The following is an 18,841-nucleotide window of genomic DNA, read 5'->3' on the forward strand; positions in this document are numbered from 1 at the left end:
GAAGAGGGATACCAAAACAGAAGGATTGACAGGGTTAATATATTGCTTCCCTCTTTTCAAATTGTATTTCAGAGCTTCTCTTAGGATACGTATTCTGGGTTCTGGCTGCTTATTTTTGTAGATCCAAAAAATAAGCAAGCAGTTAGCAAATCACCACTGCAATTATAGGCATAGGAATTTGAGGGCAAAATATAAACAGTATCTCTTTATTTCCATCTGCAAAAGCAAAACTGGGTTGTCTGTAGTGCTGAATAAGCTTGTATCAGTGACCTGCAGGAAAACCAACACTGCTGGTTAATGCTCTGCTAAAAATGTAGTTTTCAGAAGACTGTCATTGATGTCAGCCTTCTCTTACCAAGCAAGAGCTTTAAAGCACAATGAGAAAAGCTAACAGATGAGCACATCTCGAAAAGTGAAACAGTCTCTCTTGTTTGTTGTGAAGAAAAATACAGTTTCTTTTCAGTAGCTATGCAGAAGGATCAGCATGGACCTAAGTATACTATTGAATGTCAGGAAAGGATGTTGAAATACCTAAGTGTGCCCTGCTCAGGCAGCCGTAATGGTGCATCAAGTGCTCTTCCTGACAACACCTATTCCCATCAATGTAAATCACAGCATCACAGGATAATCAGTGTTGGAAGGGCCTCCTGGAGATCCCTCAGTCCAACCCCTGCCAAGGCAGGGTCACCCAGAGAAGGGCACATGGGAACATGTCCATGGTGGGTTTGGGATGGCGCCAGAGAGGGAAACCCTCAATGCAAAGAAGTTCTTCCTCATGTTGAGGTGAAACTTGTGTTTCAGTTTATGGTCATTGCTCCTCATCCTGTCACTGGGTACCACTGAAAAGAGTCTGGCCCCATCCTCCTGGCACCTGCCTTTGAGCTATTGATCTGCATTCATGAGATTCCCTCTCAGGCTGCTCTTCTCCAGACTAAACAGGCCCCCTAAGAGAGCTGCTCCAGATCCCTGAGCATCCTTGTGGCCTCTGCTGGACCCTCTCCAGCAGCTCCTTGTCTTTCTTGGACTGAGGAGCCCTTTGAGAGCTCATTAGTACATGTCTTCACAAACCACCATAGGTAACAACAGATGAAATGGTCATCTGCTGAAACTCTTGGAGAGAGAGTCTGGCATTCAATCTCTAACAGTGTGTAGCCCTAGGAATGCATACAGATTTACTCTCTTGAATACTTTAGAAAGCACAGAAACACTCAGTCTTCCATTCCCCATGTCAGCTGGGAAAGGCTCTCAACTCCTAGTGCTCTCTGCATCCAGACCAGGCCTATAGGAATGGAGCACAATATGCCCAGGCAGATCCCAGCACACTGAAGATACTGCATTCTACACCCACTCCATACCACTGCGGGAATCTGAACACATTTAGCACAGAAAGGGAGCATATGGGCTGGGTTTGTTTTGCTCATTTCTGTTGCCAAGAGCATGGGGAGAACAGTTTTGTGCATACTGCTGTTCAGAACAGCCTGTCCCAGCAAGCAAGGGTGACACCAGGGGAATAACTGTCTATTGCCATACAGAAAAGATTTCAAACGGATCCTCTTCGTACAGAAGCAATCTTACTATCAGCCACGATAGCCAAACTGACAAAAGCGTGGCCACAACATCACCGAGTTTAACAACACATTTTTCAGAGATTAAAAATTAATGGGTAGATGCCAAAGGGACAAAAAAAACCCAGGTGATGTGGCATATTGCATATTTTTAGGACAGATGGTTTCAAATGGACTAATGAGGTGAGTGCTGGATTTCTAGGTTGTGGTTAATATTTAACCTCCAGTCAGCAGCCACCTCTAAGGTTTCTACACCTGAGGAGTAAAGCAGCCTTACTTAATTGAGCTGTTGGAAACTCTTTGCTCATTTGAAGAGCATCTTCCAAATGAAAAACATGAACAGATCTTGGAAAGGGGAGGGTGGAGTAGAGATAACTGGTCCCAGTGCTGGTACGGGACTGAAACTTTCATGGGTTTTTTTCCTCTGAGAAGCTGTGCTGAGGAGAGACACTCTGACTATATGAGCTCATATTATACTGTGTCAGTCAAAGAAAGAAAGAAGATCAGGAAGGGACGTAATTTTTTCACTTCATTTCTAGACACCTTCAGAGTGGTAAAATCCTACATTTCCATTAACACAAAGACTCAAACCGAAGAAACATTAAACTGCAATAATGAATCTTGTCACTGCCCTTGGGATTTCATAACTTTTACTTGCTTGATATAACCAGGGACATGGGATGTGTTCAAAACCTCTTCAGTACACCGCCAGGCTGTCACAGGTCAGGTGGCTAAGTAGTTACAGCAAAAGGTATCACTTTGCAGTAGGCAGAACTTTTCGGATACTAAACAAACACTGAAAAATAGTTGTGAGCAAGACCTAAACTCGGGGATTGTGGCTAAACCAATGTGAGATGGATTGATATGTGCAGGGTTGCTGGTTAAACACTTCAGGGTGATTCCTAGTATTCATTGTCATTTCCACTGTGAAATAACTACTAGAAATTCATTGTACAACACTACCTACATGAATTCAGAGATGAATAAGTGTGGGAATTCTTAAAGAGCCAAGGGCACGTAGTGAGTGATCCCAATACCCTGAGCCTTGTTACTGTAAAGTAAGAAGATTCATGGCAGGCATAAGCAAGGTCAATTGTCTTGTTAGGCCTCTGTAATTTTCCACTGAAAACGTGCAGAGAATGATCTCTGCCAAGGTTGTAGTTTCCCACTGTATTTTTAGAGTAAGGTATTTAATCGCAATTATAACAAGTTATAAACATTAGCTTTGTAAACGGTAGTAACCTCTAGACTAACCAATTAGAGCTCAGTATCCAAGACTGTTACATAAGAAACCTAAAGGTGTAAGGGTATAAAAGAAGCACTGTGTCTGAATAAACTTTGTCAATCACTTGATCACATTGATCATCTCCGCGTTGTCCGTGACTCCTGCATCAACAAATAACAGCAAAATCAAACAAGAAATATTAACATTCCAATATCTACCATCTCATGAAAATAATTATTAGGACCTGTGCAAAAGAAAGAGCCAGCACAGGGTTATTTGCTGCCACCAATGGGATGCTGGCACTGATGCCAATACACTCACTTATGCTTCTCTCACAAACGTATCAGAGAACCATGAGGTTGGCTTCTTCAAAGCCCCTGTGTCCAACCTGCCGTTGAACACTGCCAGCGAGGGGACATCCAAAGCTTCTCTGGGCACCCAGTGACCATGTCTCAGGTACTCCATTACATTGTGCTCAGTTACTCTTGACAGCAGATGATAATGCTCAACAAGTAGATGCACAATGACAGAATGAACTCATTTCTCCTCCAAGGGTGTACGTGCACAGCACAGCAGGGCATCACCAACCGCTAAGATCTTCCGCACAGAGATTTGCTGCCTGCAAAGCTTAACTTTTGGGTGGGAAAGTTTCACATTTCAGAGCAAACCAAGATGTTTCCACCAGGAAAAAATACTTGACCGAAGAGCTGCAACCCAGGTTATTTCCTGTCCTGAAACAGCCTGGGAAATTTCATACCAAGCTTCATTAAAAACTGCATCTTTTCCTACACACACACACCACTCGAACTCCAACAGAAACCCTTCCGTAGAACTCGGGGCTCTGCAGGACCCTGGCAGAGCTGTCCCACAGCCTTTCATAGCCCTGGTCCATGACAGCGCTTTACCCTGCTCACGGCAAAGGCCAGGGAAAGGGCCAAAGAATGTCACAGCTTCGCAGTGCTATTACAACCCCTGCCATGGGCAGGGGCACCTCACACTAGAGCAGCTTGCTCCAACTGTGTCCAACTGTGTGCTCCCTACGTCCAACCTGGCCTTGAACACTGCCAAGGATGGGGCAGCCACAGCTTCTCTGGGCACCCTGTGCCAGCGCCTCAGCACCCTCACAGGGAAGAGCTTCTTCCCCTAGGAAGTGAAATTAAATCCTGTTTCCACTTGGTACCTTTGTGTGTCTTGAAAACGGTTCTGGACCTGAAAAAACATCTTCAGCAAACAAGAATCACATCACACAATTCACAGCCAGTGTAGGGAAAGGCAGTAGGGCAGCAGGGCAAACAAGTGCAAAGCACAGGACACGCAGCACAGCAAAGTAGTCCACAGCTCAGCACAGCAAAGCACAGCAAAGCACAGCAAAGCACAGCACAGCTCAACATGCCATACAGAAAAGTGCCATAAATTCCCAGTGCCGGGCTGAACCTTTCAGTAAAAATCCAATATGTCATCACATTAAAATGTCTGCACATATATATATATATACATATATATGCACACACACATGTAGATACATACGTGTAGATATGTATATACACATACACAGACTTGTGTCCGGGAAAGGGCCAAAGAACGTCACAGCTTGGCTGCCCCAACAGCCAGATCCAGACTGAGCTCTGGCCCACACCACAGAGGGGCAAGGACAAGAACAACCCAAAATTGCCACCAGCCACCTTCCCACCACCACCACTGCAAGACATTGGGAAGCACACATGTCAGCATTGCGGGGACAGTGCTGCTGGAGCCATCCCTGCCCCTTGCACGTGAAATTCACCTTCCCAGGAAACGTCATTGGGATGGGAAACCACAATTTAGGACAGGGAATCATCAGCAGGGCAGGAAGCCACTGCGAGGGGAAGTGTTGGGTTCCATTGGCCGCAAGGCTGCCGGAGCAGCCACCATTGGTGGAACGTTGGGTGGGTCCTGCTAGAGAGGGGCCGTTGGCCCAAGCCCAACTGACACTGACCAATGGTCATGGCAGGTACAGCAGCAGCTCCTGCTCCTCCCGGTGCTCCTGCCCCCCAGGTAACCCCCAGCTGGCTCTGCCGGCCACATTCTCACCCCACCTGCTACCCCACGTCCCGGGGATGCTGCTGCCCTTGGGGCCTGCCCAGGACCTGCCTGGCCCCCACCAACTGGGGCAGTGGGGGTCAGGGCCCCCCGGGGCCCTGGGGGACCTGCTGCAGCTCCCATCTCCGCTGCTGCTCCCCCCTGGGGCATAGCTCCTCTGTGCCCATGGGCAGGAGGCAGCCTCCACCAAGGACCGCGCACCCATGGAGGACACCTTCCCCTCCACCAGGCCCCACCGGCCTGCCCCGGCTCTGCCCACCACCGTCAACCCCAGAGGTGAGCCTTGGGGGCTGAGGAGCCTCAGCACGGGCAGCCAAGCTGAGCAAAGCTTGCATCGCCCCCTGCCTGCCTTGCCTTTGCTTGCTTTTGCAGCAGCACTGACCACCCCAGCAGCTCTGGCACAGCCCATGTAGGTGTCCCAGCACGGAACAGCCGCCTGCCCAGAGGCCTTTCCCAAGCAGGCAGCAGACACCAGCCTCAGCCATCACCTTGTCTGCTTTGACACCGCACACAGAGGTGACACCATCCCAGATGTCCCTGACTGGGCTGCATTCCTCTCTGAGTTCCCTGAACTCTCCGAGTACGTTCTGCAGGGTGGCAGCATGGCGGGGGGAGGGGGAGGGGACACTGAGGACGCTGTCCTTAATGTCTCCATTCCCCAACAGCCTCACCATTACCGACTTCTTCACGGAGCTACTTGACTTCTTGGAGCACATGGCAACTGCTCCCTGGACCAGGTGGTGCTGCCGCAGACACCGCACACTGAGGACACCACCGTGAGCACCCGACGGACCCAGCCCTTCCGCTGAGCTCCTCCACCAGCTCCCAGAAGCCTCCAAGTACGTGGTGGGAGGCGGCTACCCCAAAGAGCCATGGGTGGTGGTGGGGCTGGGCCAACAAGGATGCAGCCCCCAATGGCCCCAAAGTCCCCATCCCAACCAGCTCCCTCAGCAAGCTCCCCCAACTCTTGCTGTACAGGCCAGAGCACATCTGCACTATAGTGCTGGAGGACGGAGACGACACATTCTGTGATGGATCCAACAGCCCTGACAGCACAGACTCCATCACCTGTTGCAGCACTGGGTGCACAGAAGGAGATCCAAGGACTGCTCTGAGTCACCCATGCTGGGGGATGCCGGCCTCTCCCTTGCAGGACACACAGGGGGAGCAGGCCGAGGGGTCATCACACCTCCCCCTATGGCCACCACTCAGCCCCTCGCATGCTTTGCATGAGAGCTCTCTGGAGAGCTCTCAGCAGAGCTCCGAGGAGGCTGCAGAGGCTGCAGTGGACAGCACTGCACAGAGACCCAGCAAGGGTCTCCTGACACCTCCTACACAGGATCCGCTCCTGAGCCCCTGCTACCAGCCCAGGGTGCTTCTAACCCGCCTGACACAGCAGAGCCTCCAGGCCAACCCCTCGGCTGCCCCCCTGCACCATGCATCAATCACAGACACACTGGTGCAGGAGGCAGTCCACAGGCAGCCCAGGGTGCTTCTAACCCGCCTGAGAGTGCAGAGGCCCCAGGCCAGCCCCTCTGTTGCGCCCCTGCACCGTGCACCAAGCACAGAAACACTGGTGCAGGAGGCACTCCACAGGCAGCCCAGGGTGCTTCTAACCCGCCTGAGAGTGCAGAGGCCCCAGGCCAGCCCCTCTGCTGCGCCCCTGCACTATGCACCAAGCACAGAAACACTGGTGCAGGAGGCACTCCACAGGCAGCCCAGGGTGCTTCTGACACGCTTAAGGATGTCCAAACGCCCTGAGGCAGCCAACACCACCGTGGAGCAAGAGTCCTCCCAGCACAGCAGCGGCCCACCAAAGAAAACAAGGAAGATGGTGCTGCCCCGGTTCAGCGAGCGATAGGAAACCCTGCGTGATGGGCACACACACGGGGACAGCACCACAGTAAGCAGCAGCACACAGCGGGCAGGAAGCTGCAAGGGCAGAGCTGAAGATGCCCTGCACAGACCCCACGGTGGCTTCTTCAACCCCATCCCAACTCTGCACATGCTGGGGCAAGGAGTGAAGGTCCTGAGGACACCGTGACCACCACGCCAAGATCCTTACAGAACTGCCAATGATCCTGACAGACCTGGAAGAGAGCGCCAGGGCAGCCACTGCCCTGCAAAATCCAACGGGCAGGTGGCAAATCCCCTGGGAGACGCCAAATGAAATCAATGTGAAAAGCACTGGAAGAGAAGAAAAGGGAATGAGGATGAAGGATTTCCCAATGTTCACTTGCTGGAATGTGTGAGAAAGCCAACACACCTGTTTGCAGCACAAGTTGTTCGAACACACTCCGCTCATAGAATCGTAGACTAAGCAGAGCTGGAAAAGACCTGCAAGACCATCAAGTGCAAACATTGCCCAACATGTCTGCAGCAACTGAAATCACAGCAATTGGCAGTGCAGAGACTAAAACAACAGCAACAGACACTGCAGCCACTCCAACCACACCAACAGGCACTTCAGCCAATCTAAACACAGAAACAGGGCCTGCAGCCATTCCAGCCACAGTAGCACGCACTGCAGCCACTCCAACCACAGCAAATGGCACTGCAGGAAATGCAACCTCATCAACAGACACTGTACTCACTCCAATACCAGCAACAGGCACTGCAGCCACTTCCATACCAGCAAAAGGCACTGCCCCAGCTGCAACCAAAGCAACAGGAACTGTAGTGACTCCAAACACAGCAACAGAAACTGCAGCCACTGCAAACACACCAACAGGCATTACAGGCACTGCAAACACAGCAATAGACAGCTGCGGGCAAGAGAATGGCAAGACGCATGTCCCCACATCCCCACACATCTGGTCAACAAGATAACAGCAATGTCCCTGCCAAAGAAGCAGAAAGAAACACAAGCTTTCTTGGGTGCTCTGGGCTTCTCGAGAACGCACACTCCAAATCACAGGCTGACTGTAAGCCCTCCCTAGCACGTGACCCAGAAGAAGAACCATTTCCAATAGCAAGTTCCAGTCATCCAGGTATCCTGGAAGTCATCATGGCCTGGGTGCAGACAAAAAGGGTTTGGAATGTCACCAGAAGAGGAGCTGACACGTGCTGAGGAGGCCCCACTTGACAACAAGCTACCAAAGAATCCACTGACAAGGAAAACAGCCTGCATTATTTCTGCCTCCGCCAAAGGCAAACCCACTCATGGGACTGCTTTCACTCAACAACCTGGGTGCACTTGGTGAGGAATGGGGCAGGATGGGGATGCTTGGTGTGTACTTCAAGGGGACTGAATCTTGGCTGAGAACAGCCAATGAACTGGATGTAAATGAAATGCAGAATATGCTCCCTGATTACTGGCAATACTCACAGCATCTGTCAGCTTTGTCTCTTGTGCTCTCTTTCAGCATATCCCAGGCAGACATTCCAGAGGTAAAATAATTAGCCAAACTGGAATACGTGGCAATTATCCAAAATGGTACTTAGATTTCTGCTCTGAGAAACGTGATGAAATCCTTAATGACATCAAGCAGGAAGGGAAATGGAGAGACAAGTGTTTGAAGCTGCTTTCAGTGGGAAAACTGACAGCTCTTGTTTGCAATTTCACCCCAAACTTCCAGAGAGAGTAATAGTTTTCTTTCAAAGGTATATTTTTATAAGAGATTATGTTTTCCTCTGAAAGCTGAACAGCTTCATTCAGAAACATTTGTTGGTGTCAGATGCTGCCTAACTGGGCTGAGAGCCTACTGTAGCTCTGCAGATCTGTGACCTGCACTTCACTCCCTCCAGGCACTATAAATAATTTCCACAGAAACAGCACTGAAGAAGGTATCTGCAAGCCATGAAGATAACTATAGCCTTTCTGTTCAATTTTTGTCTTTTATTTTCCCCTTTCAATTTTCTCAGTTAAACCAACATTAAATACGTTCATTGTATAAAACGCTTTACACACACAGCTGAAGTTACAAAAGAAATGAAAGATACAGAGGGGGAAAATCTGTAGGAGATCCCTACTCCACAATACATATGTACCTAGTTATGGATTATCTTCGCACCCTGCATTCCCATTTGCCCCAAGGAAAAAGTACCTTGCATCTACATTGCACCATTTTCCACCCAAGGAAGAATTCTCCTTTAGTCATCAGGGCTGGAGCTAATCATCTGTGTAAGGCATTTCATGAAGATTGCTCCAATTTGTAGCTTGACGAGGCAGAGAAGAGAAGTAGATCCATGGGAAATCAAAGCTGAAGGGCTCTGAAACATCCTCATCAGACCACGAAGGGAGGAAATGAACACAGGGCAATGCACTGCAGTCTAGCCAAGCCCAAATCTGAAGCTTGTCAGGCCTCTATGTCAATTTAACACACAGTGAAAACCAGTTTTCCAGCCACTTCTCCTTCAGCAATGGAAAGAGAATGCTCAATGTAGTAAAGGTAATCTGAATATCTACCAAATGCTCTTTCCTCACGACCCCCAATTAATGACAGTGCATATATACTGGAAGTGTACTCCCTCTTGCTTCTGGCCCCAGGAATACCGTGGCTTCTAGCTCTCCCTGCAAACTGTATTGCTTTCATCATCCACGGAAGCTGCAGATGACTAGTCCAAAGTTGTAAGAGTTTCCTTACTCACTCTACAGATATGGGGAGAAACAGAGATTGCCTTTGCTGGGCTTGTACAACTGGAGTTCAGGGGACAAAGGAAGCGAGTCAAAGCATCACAATCAAGCTCAAACAGAAGCACCTATGGAACAATAACTGTAGTCACTGCTTTGTCTGTTTCTTTTCAGTATAACAGGAGTTGTCACTGAGCATAATTTACTATTTAAGTAATTATTCTTAGCTGAACTACAAGAAACTTTTGCAGCTCCTTCTCCCCTCTGTGCACCTCCCGTAGGATCTAGTTTACCCTAACATAAGCTTTGAACACTAACAGGGTTTTCTTCACTAAAACACATCAGATTCCACACCATCTTTTTTATTTTTGCCTTTATTCTATGATCCAAAACACTTCTCTTAGTGCATTCAGTGCTATTCAGAAACAGAGTTCATAGTAGTGTCAACACTAGCATTAAAAATGATGACTTGGGCTTCCTCAAGCCTCACTGCTCTAAAGTAAAGACTTCTTTAAGAAAACTTGCCTATCAGTACATAAGCCATTAGCTATACTCATCTTTTAAGGGTTCTGTTTATGTCAGAAAAATCCTAGAGAAGCCAAGACTTCCTTGGCATTTTTTGATCCAAAAAGTTTAGGAAAATATCAACTAGAAGCTAATTTGTCGTAAGATGATTGTATTTACATCTGTTCCTATGGCTACTGAAATCCAGAGTGCTGCTCAACCCATCTTTGACAGGTTTGAGTTCTGACAATTAAAAGAACAAGAGTATCAAGATCAGAAATTTATTCCTTGCTCTCAAGGTATTCTGCAGGTGCCTTTTCTTTTCTGATTGTTCTCCGATCCCAACTCTATCTGTTAGAATTCACACTGTAACTACTTCAAATACAACCCACATATTTAACATCAACATTACTTATTTGTGCCGCCTTACCACTATAAAACGAGTATCTCATAATAATTACCCATCTGCTTTCTCAGAAAGATTAAGAAGATTAATTCATTAATGTTTGTAGCACTCCTGGGACTCTCAGATGAAAAAGTGGTACATAGATGAAGGGCTTTGAATTTTGAATTCACTATCATAATCACAATTAAATAAAGGAGAAATTTTGTGTTGTTGCTCTCAGATTCTCTTGTCTTCAGTTCGCTATCTTATTTTTTCCTACAAGTTCCCATTTGCTACCAAATATCTGAAAGGAGTCAAAATTCCATACTGTAACTTGTTTTAGAACAAATGTACATTGCATCCGTCACACGTCAATCAACTGCACATAGGCAACACAGGTGAAGTTAGCTCATGCTCCTGCCATCACCCCTGTGCAAAGAGATGGGCTCAGCAACTCCCACCTCTTTAACTGCTGGAAGTAGCCACATTAGATGCAAAAAAAGATGCACAGCAGCAAAATTGTTTTTTAACTCCTGACACAAACCAGGTATCTCATCAGAATCCCTTTAGTGAGAACAGCAACTCCCAACATGTGTTGAATCTACCCCCATCTTCCTGCCACCAAAGTACTTATGTACTTTGACATTCAGCAGCTGGTTTCTCCTGTCAATCATTTGGAATTAAAAACAGAGTAACAAATTATTTTATAAAATGTGGTCTAGACATTAAAAACATCAAATTAAGAATTTGTGGATTAAGAAAGAGTAAAAAAGAAACTGAAAAAGAAGAAATTCAGCTCTACTATATTGTGTCTATCAAATATACACTAGTTTCCTTCTGGCAGTTTTCAGCCACAGAATCACAGAATCCCAGAATCACAAGGGTTGGAAGGGACCTCGAAAGATCATCCAGCCCAACCCCCCTGCAAGAGCAGGGTAACCTAGAGTACATCACACAGGAACTTGTCCAGGCAGGCCTTGAACATCTCCAACGTAGGAGACTCCACAACCCCCCTGGGCAACCTGTTCCAGTCCTTTCACTTAAAGTTACTGACTGAATGTTCCCAAGTGACATCCATTTAGTGTCTGTAACAATTATCTAATAAAAAAATGTTATAAAGTACAGCAAGATAAAGCACTTTCAGAATCACATTCAGACTTTAAGATCATGACATCTGATTCATCAGATTGCAGACTTATTAAAAATAATGGTCATGGTTTAACTTTCTGAATACCTGATTAATAGCTAATAAGCTTAAACAGCTTAATATCTTGACATAAACTTTGAAACAAGATCCTATTTCTCTTAAAACAGGAAGAAAAAAGCTTTCTGAAGGATAAACTGTAGGTTTGGTCACTGCAATATACATCCTCAGGTATTATACACAATTATGACAACAGAGGGTTGGAACTGGATGACCTTAATGGACACCTTCCACTAAGAGCAGGATGCTCCAAGCTCCTGTGTCCAGCCTGGCCTTGAACACTGCCAGGGGTGGGTCAGCCACAGCTTCTCTGGGCACCCTGTGCCAGCACCTCAGCACTCTCACAGGGAAGAACTGTATGTGAACTATAGTGAATATAATAGAAGATATCTGCAATCACAGCTGTGAGCAACCCACAGAGAACAGCTACAGGCTCACACCTCAGCTGCAGATTTGGAGTCGCCTGGGAATGAGTTGATCCATTTCTATTCTCAGCTGATTCATCTCCTTTTACAGATATTAAATTCTGTGGTATAATCACTAAAATGTCTTTCACAGTCTTCTTGCTCAGAGATGAGTACTCAAATCATCTGGGATTAGGCTATAATTAATTATAAACAGCTTTCCTTACAAGCACATCCACTTTTATGAACAGACCTTGGTTTTGCAATAGTTTTTTGCTCCTCACAGCTTTAGCACAACCAAACACCCTTCAGACAGTGGTCCCTTTCCATCATAGCACAAGTGGGTCACTGCAACAGTTGAGAAAGGAGGCTGCCTTCTGCATTACTCCTAGATACAAGAAACACTTAAGGCATCAGAATGCTCTTGAAACTGCATGGCATAAGCCTCAGGCTCCTACTACTTTGTTTTTACAAAAGACATTATAATGCTACAGTCCTGAATTGTAGTTAATGTCTAGGATTACCTTCAAATTGTGCTGAAGAAAACTAAAAACTAAAATGCTGCACAGGGGATTTAAAACACCACTGGTTTTTTTACAAGATGGGAAATGTAAAGGTTTATTAGATAACCTTACATAGTTTAAAAATGCTTCTGTAAATAGATCATAGCACTTTTGTTGGGGAGGACATAAGAGTACCTCGGAAGCAACAATACATAGAGATGCACTGAAGCACACAAGCATTGCTTACATAACGCCCCTCAAAAGAACCCCAAACAGAAGATTTGCTTTCACTCAGAACGTCACACAGCTGCAGAGATTGCGCTTTTGCAGAACTTGAAGGGGGAAGTAAGATTAAAAGCAGAGTTGGAGTTTTTTCCCCTTAATGCTCCTTAATTTCTGTCTCTTCCTGCCCCCTGGTGCACAGGCCTGCTGCTTTCACACAGGCACATTTGTACAGCCCTGCATCTCTTAGTGGTATTTGCGATCAAATATGTGCATCATTTAACATGGGAAGGATCTTAGTTAAATACTAAGGCAAATACAAAGTATTCTTATTGATTTATCTAAAAATTAACAAAGCATCTGCAGAACTTTCAGTGTTGCAATATATATTCTTTCTATTCCAGACAGATATTTAAAAATCACCATTAAGTGAGAATGGATAGTGTAATATGTATGTATGTATATTTAAACATACGACATTCATTACTGAATTGTGTTTCAGCATGAGTTCAGGATATAGCATCATCTACAGCATGAGAAAAAGGTTGTTTATTTGCTGAACACATTGATTCCTTTCTTTTATTTCTAGAAGGATCAACAAAGATGCTAGCACAGACCTGCTGTGGGTTACACCTTAGGAGCTGGAAAAGTGGTTTAGATCTAACAGGTAGGAAGGACCAAAGCAGATTTAAAGGCTTTGAAAAGGTTAAGACTCGTCACCCATTTAACTGCTGCAATTCTGCTCTTACTTATTCCTCATTACTTAGAGGATTTCCTCTAAGAGTTACAAAAAAAGACACTACCAGCACAGGTAAATGCTGATTTTAGCCTCTTCATCATACTCAGCCACGTTCAGGTTACTTTGAGGCAACAAAGTCTGCAAAGGCTCTCTATGGCCACACAAAGGGCGAGACCAGGGTGTGACATTGGAGTACACTCACCTCCCCAAGCTCCAGGAACCACCACAGGCCCCTTGATCAACCAGGACAGTCTTAGCAGCAGCCAGAGCTTTCTTCAGGTGCCTTCATCATCCACCTGAAACCCAAATGGATTCTTTATACCTTTCCTTGGTTTCCTAGTGCACAGAAGTGCACCAAAAGGAGCACGACCAGCAGGTTAAAGCTCAATCCTGTTCTCACCCAGGCAACACAAAGAAGAAGTAACTTGTAGAGGCATATGTAGGAATAAAACACTAAAATGGCAGAAAACATCAGAAACCAGAGCAGAAGCTTTATGTTTTCCATATACATTGTGGCCTGGGTCCCCAGCTGTGATCGAGCAGCATAATTTCCAAAACTCAACTGCTCTGCACTCTCCAGGAATCCAGCCATGTGTGACAGCTTCATTTTACTACAGCTGCATGACAATTTGCCTAAAATGTGAATTTTCAAGTTGCAGTCAGCTTGGTCCACCCCACACATGCACGTGAAAACCCCCCAGGGCTACATGACTTACACAGTGCCCCTGCCAGATCCAAAACCTCCTAAGAAAGGGTAGGTTGCAGATGATGATGATCTGTCACCTGCAAACTAATACCAGCATGTTTAGAGACCAGTTTCTTATCACTGGGTATTACCACAGGACAAGCTTTTCACTATTTACCCACCCAACCCAGATTAATTTGTGCTCAGGCATTTAGCCATTATGTGTCTTTATGAGTCTCAGATACTGGGCTACACAGGATTGTGCTTTCAGGGCCATTTGAAGGCTTATTTAAATAACACCCTCACTACACCATTAAAACCAGTTTGGTTTCAGTGTAGTTATCTTGCCAACGGTACAAGTAGGTGCTATACAGTCTAATTCTAAAAAAAAAAATTCTCTCCCTTTTGCCACCTGAAACACAGGCAGGGCTCAGGTTCACCTCCAGGGGCTATAAGCGATTTAGTCCCCAATTTATACAAACTGAATTCTAAATAATTCAGATGAGGACATGATGCTGCAGTCCCTGTTTGTGTCAAACAGGACACACTCAGGTGAAGACCACCACTGATTTTAACGGTCTAACTGTACACAGGAAATAAATAAATAAGTAAGTAGGAAGCTTTACAAAATGAGAAAGTATCTTATTTTTTGTGATTCTGGATTATAAAACACTACCATGCTTAACATTCTTGGCTGAGCCATCCAGCCCAAAAACAGTTCTGTTGACAGAGAATCCCAGAACTCAGTGTTGGCAGGGCCCTCTGGAGATCACCCAGTCCAACCCCTGCCAAGGCAGGGCCACTCAGAGCAGGGCACACAGGAACATGCCCATGGTGGGTTTGGGTGGCTCCAGAGAGGGAGACTCCACAACCCCCTGGGCAGCCTGTGCCAGGACTCTGACACCCTCACGTAAAGAAGTTCTTCCTCATGTTGAGGTGACACTTGTCCTGTGTTAGTTTACGGCCACTGCTCCTCAGTCCTGCTCAGGGAAGAAGCACACTGACAGCCAAACAGCCTGTGAGTTGGAGCAATGTCCCTGAGGTCAGCAATTGTGATAGAACAAGTCCCACCCCTCAGGCACAAAAAACACCCCTCAGGGACCAGCCTCAGTGTTAAGTTCTGCAGGTTCTGCAGAATAAAGGAAGTTCACAGTTAGCAAACTCTAGGGCTTTTGAGACCTCTCTTTTTACTTGCTCTCATGCTCCAGTGTTTTGTTTGAATCCCCAAACACAGAAGTAGAGCCAGCCAAGGGAGGTGGCAAAGGCTTTGCACGTAGCTCCCAGGCATGCTGCTTCACTTCTTAGGGTTGCTGACCAGGAGAACAGACTTCTTTCATCAAACCAAGCTGGGGGGGGGGAGGGAAGAGAGGTTTTCAAGACACATGGACCGAAATGCCTTTTCTGTGCCCCAAAACTTTGTTTTTCCAACCAGCTGGTCTGTCAAATATAAGGTATCGCCTCTGTCTATCCATCTTGCATACTCACCAAGCACTTAAAGAATTAGACAAATAATTCTATTAACAGACAGGACTGGTTGGTCTTGGCTCTGGACAATTTTTGTTGATGGTCCTCCCTAAGCAGTGTGCAGCAAATTCCTTGCAAACCTTTTATCTGCTCCCATTCACTAACACCACAAAGGACAGTTTCTATAGCCTCCCAAACTCTTTCCCTCAACACGTAAGGGGAAGAGGGTGGTGAACCTAAAGTAGGAAGATAATCCATCAATCTTGTAAGAAAACATCATGTTCCAAGGGCTGGAGCAGCTCTGCTCTGGAGCCAGGCTGAGAGAGCTGGGCTGGTTCAGCCTGGAGAACTGAAGGCTCCTGAAGGGGAGACCTCCAGTGCCTAAAGGGGCTCCAGGAAACCTGCAGAGGGGCTTTGGACAAGGACCTGTAGGGACAGCACAAGGGGAATGGCTTTAACCTGCCAGAGGGGAGACTGACATGAGCTCTTAGGCAGAAGCTCTTCCCTGTGAGGGTGCTGAGGCACTGGCACAGGGTGCCCAGAGAAGCTGTGGCTGCCCCATCCCTGGCAGTGCTCAAGGCCAGGTTGGACACAGGGGCTTGGAGCAGCCTGCTCTAGTGTGAGGTGTCCCTGCCTGTGGCAGGGGTTGGAACTGGATGAGCTCTTCCAACACAAACGAGTCTGTGACACTATCATTCTGTACATGTGAAGAATTCTAGAGAAGAGACTACTTCTGTATTATCACTAAACAGCTTCCATAGAGCCATCAAGTGTCTGAGCATAGTCTCTAGAAAAAACGCTGCTTAGCAGTGCTAAGGAAAGCAGAATCCCTCAATATGCATACACGTGTGAGAGTACCAGTTGTCTGGACAAGGAACAGGAAAGCAAAATCCAGTTGTGCAAACTGATCTCTACACTGTTCTTCCATCAGCCACTGCAGAGCTGCCAGGCAGTTCTGGGTGGGGATGCTGGGTTTTGGAATAAGTCCCTTGCTTTTAACTGTCCTCTTCCTCCTTTTTTTGTTGTTTTATCGGTGACAAGTTCCCAACCTCCTGCATCAATGCCCTCCCTCCTCCTTTTCTGACCCTGCTGGGGGCCGCTGGTGGCTCCTGCAGAGTTTGGGCCTGCAGCCACCAGCCCAGCTCCTCTCGGCCGCCGGAACCTCTCTTAGTCTCGTCCGCCTCCCTCCGCCCAGCCCCCGCTGCAGCAGGGCACGGCGCGTACAGCCGCTCCGTGCTCACCTCCAGAGCCAACGGAGGCACCTCCACCTCTCGCTGCTGCCGCCCCAGCTCCGCCCGGCGCCCACCACAGCGGCCCAGCCTCAGCCCCCCCTCAACCAGCGCGCCCCTGCCCGCGCAAACTGCCGCGCCGCCCACCCGCCTTCTTCCGGTCATGGCGGTGCCGGCCCGCAGCGCCTCACCGCGGCAAACGGCCGCTAATGGCCGTGCAGGGGCTCGGCTGTGCCGCTCTCCCTGCCGGGACTCAGGTCCGCTTTCCTGCTGGAGGTTCCTATGTAGGGACAGGACCTTCCTTTTGTGCACCTCCTTCTGCATCTTTGCTACATTTAGCAGGTGAGCTCCGCCAAGCGTCATTACATCTGCGGATTTCATATTTAGAAACCCACAGAACTTTTCCCAAGCCCACAGCCATCCACATTTTACCCGAAGCACTGCGAAGCACATCACCCCTTTCTCCAGTCATTAATACAGCTTTCTGACTTGCCAGAAGTGCACCTGGAACACCATAGACCCACATGAACATCAGCACGGGAGTCACCTTCTTCCCACCAGGAATGTCTCTTCCGCTGCTGCTGTTGGGTACATTTCTCAGTCATTTCCACAAGTTCTATGATGTGAAAATCTGGACTTTCATTAACGTAATGAGGTAACTTTTAAACCTGCATCCACTTATAAAAAATCCATCTTCTTAGGAAGTAGTTTACATGCCAAGGTGTGATACCATTATTCCTATGACTCTTATTTGTGCTCCAGCAGTGATTCTGTCCCCTTAATAATGCCTGACTGTGCTGGGCACAGTAAATTCATGAGCAATAAAGTGACTTCCTGGCTCAAAGAGGTCACACTTTAAGCAACACACGGAGAAAACCCTGGAGTATTAATATTGCATGCACCAGAAGAGATTATTCTCACCGTGCATGAATTAGACTACACTCTGGCTACCTCTACTGAAAGTCCTCAGTCTAATACCACAGCTTGCAGGTCTGGAGGTGGAATTACATTCTCTTCCAAAGCCTGCAGATGGAGTGCTCCCTCCCACCCATTCCACTGTACTGCTGCCAATGTTCACTCTCACTGGTATTGTCATTTCTAGTTCGAAAATGCTTTCAGATGCAAGAGGCTGCAGTGTAAAAAAATCACTGACACGAATTTGGCATGCTTCCCTGTGAGCAGCAGAGGCAAGCTGCCTGCATTGCAGCGTGACAGTCAGCATCCCCCCTGGGTAACAGCATTTGTTTCCCTCATCTGAAAGCAGCACACAACATAGCTGCACCAAGAGCCATCGTTCGCTCTCCTGTCAGTGGTCAGCAACAGGGGAAAAGGCGGACTTGGTGAAATGTAGCGTGTTGCGCTTGAAGCAGCCAGGATGGAGAAGACCTTCAAGATCATCCAGTGCAACCATTACCAAGTCCAGCACTAACACATCACAGCTACCAGAATTCCCACAGAACAAATAATATGCAGGGTCTGGAGATTTCTGCAGCAAACTCCTGACCTGCCAAGTCCAGGTGGTTTGTAGGCAGTGCCCTTACAAGCAATTTCCACTCTGATGAAGCCACTTTAAAATCATAGAATAGTTTCAGTTGGAAAGGACCTTAAGTTCATCCAGTCCAACACCTCCTGCCATGGACAGGAACATCTCACACTAAACCAGGTCACCCAAGGCTCTGTCCAGCCTGGCCCTGAGCACTGCCAGGGATGGAGCATTCACAAGCTTCCTTGGGCAATCCATTTCAGTGCCTCACCACCCTCACCGTAAAGAACTTCTTCCTTACATCCAATCTAAAATTCCACTGTTTAAGTTTGAACCCATCACCCCTTCTCCTGTCACTACAGTATCTAATGAAAAGTCCCCGTGTCCCCCCCCCAGCATCCCTATAGGCCCCCTTCAGACAACAGAAGCTGCTCTGAGATCTCCACGCAGCCTTCTCTTCTCCAGGCTGGACAGCCCCAACTTTCTTAGCCTGTCTTCACATGGGAGGTGCTCCAGTCCCCTGATCATCCTCGTGGCCCTCCTCTGGACTTGTTCCAACAGTTCCATGTCCTTTTTA

The sequence above is a fragment of the Melopsittacus undulatus genome, chromosome 6 (assembly GCF_012275295.1).
Source record: "Melopsittacus undulatus isolate bMelUnd1 chromosome 6, bMelUnd1.mat.Z, whole genome shotgun sequence".
NCBI lineage: Eukaryota > Metazoa > Chordata > Aves > Psittaciformes > Psittaculidae > Melopsittacus > Melopsittacus undulatus.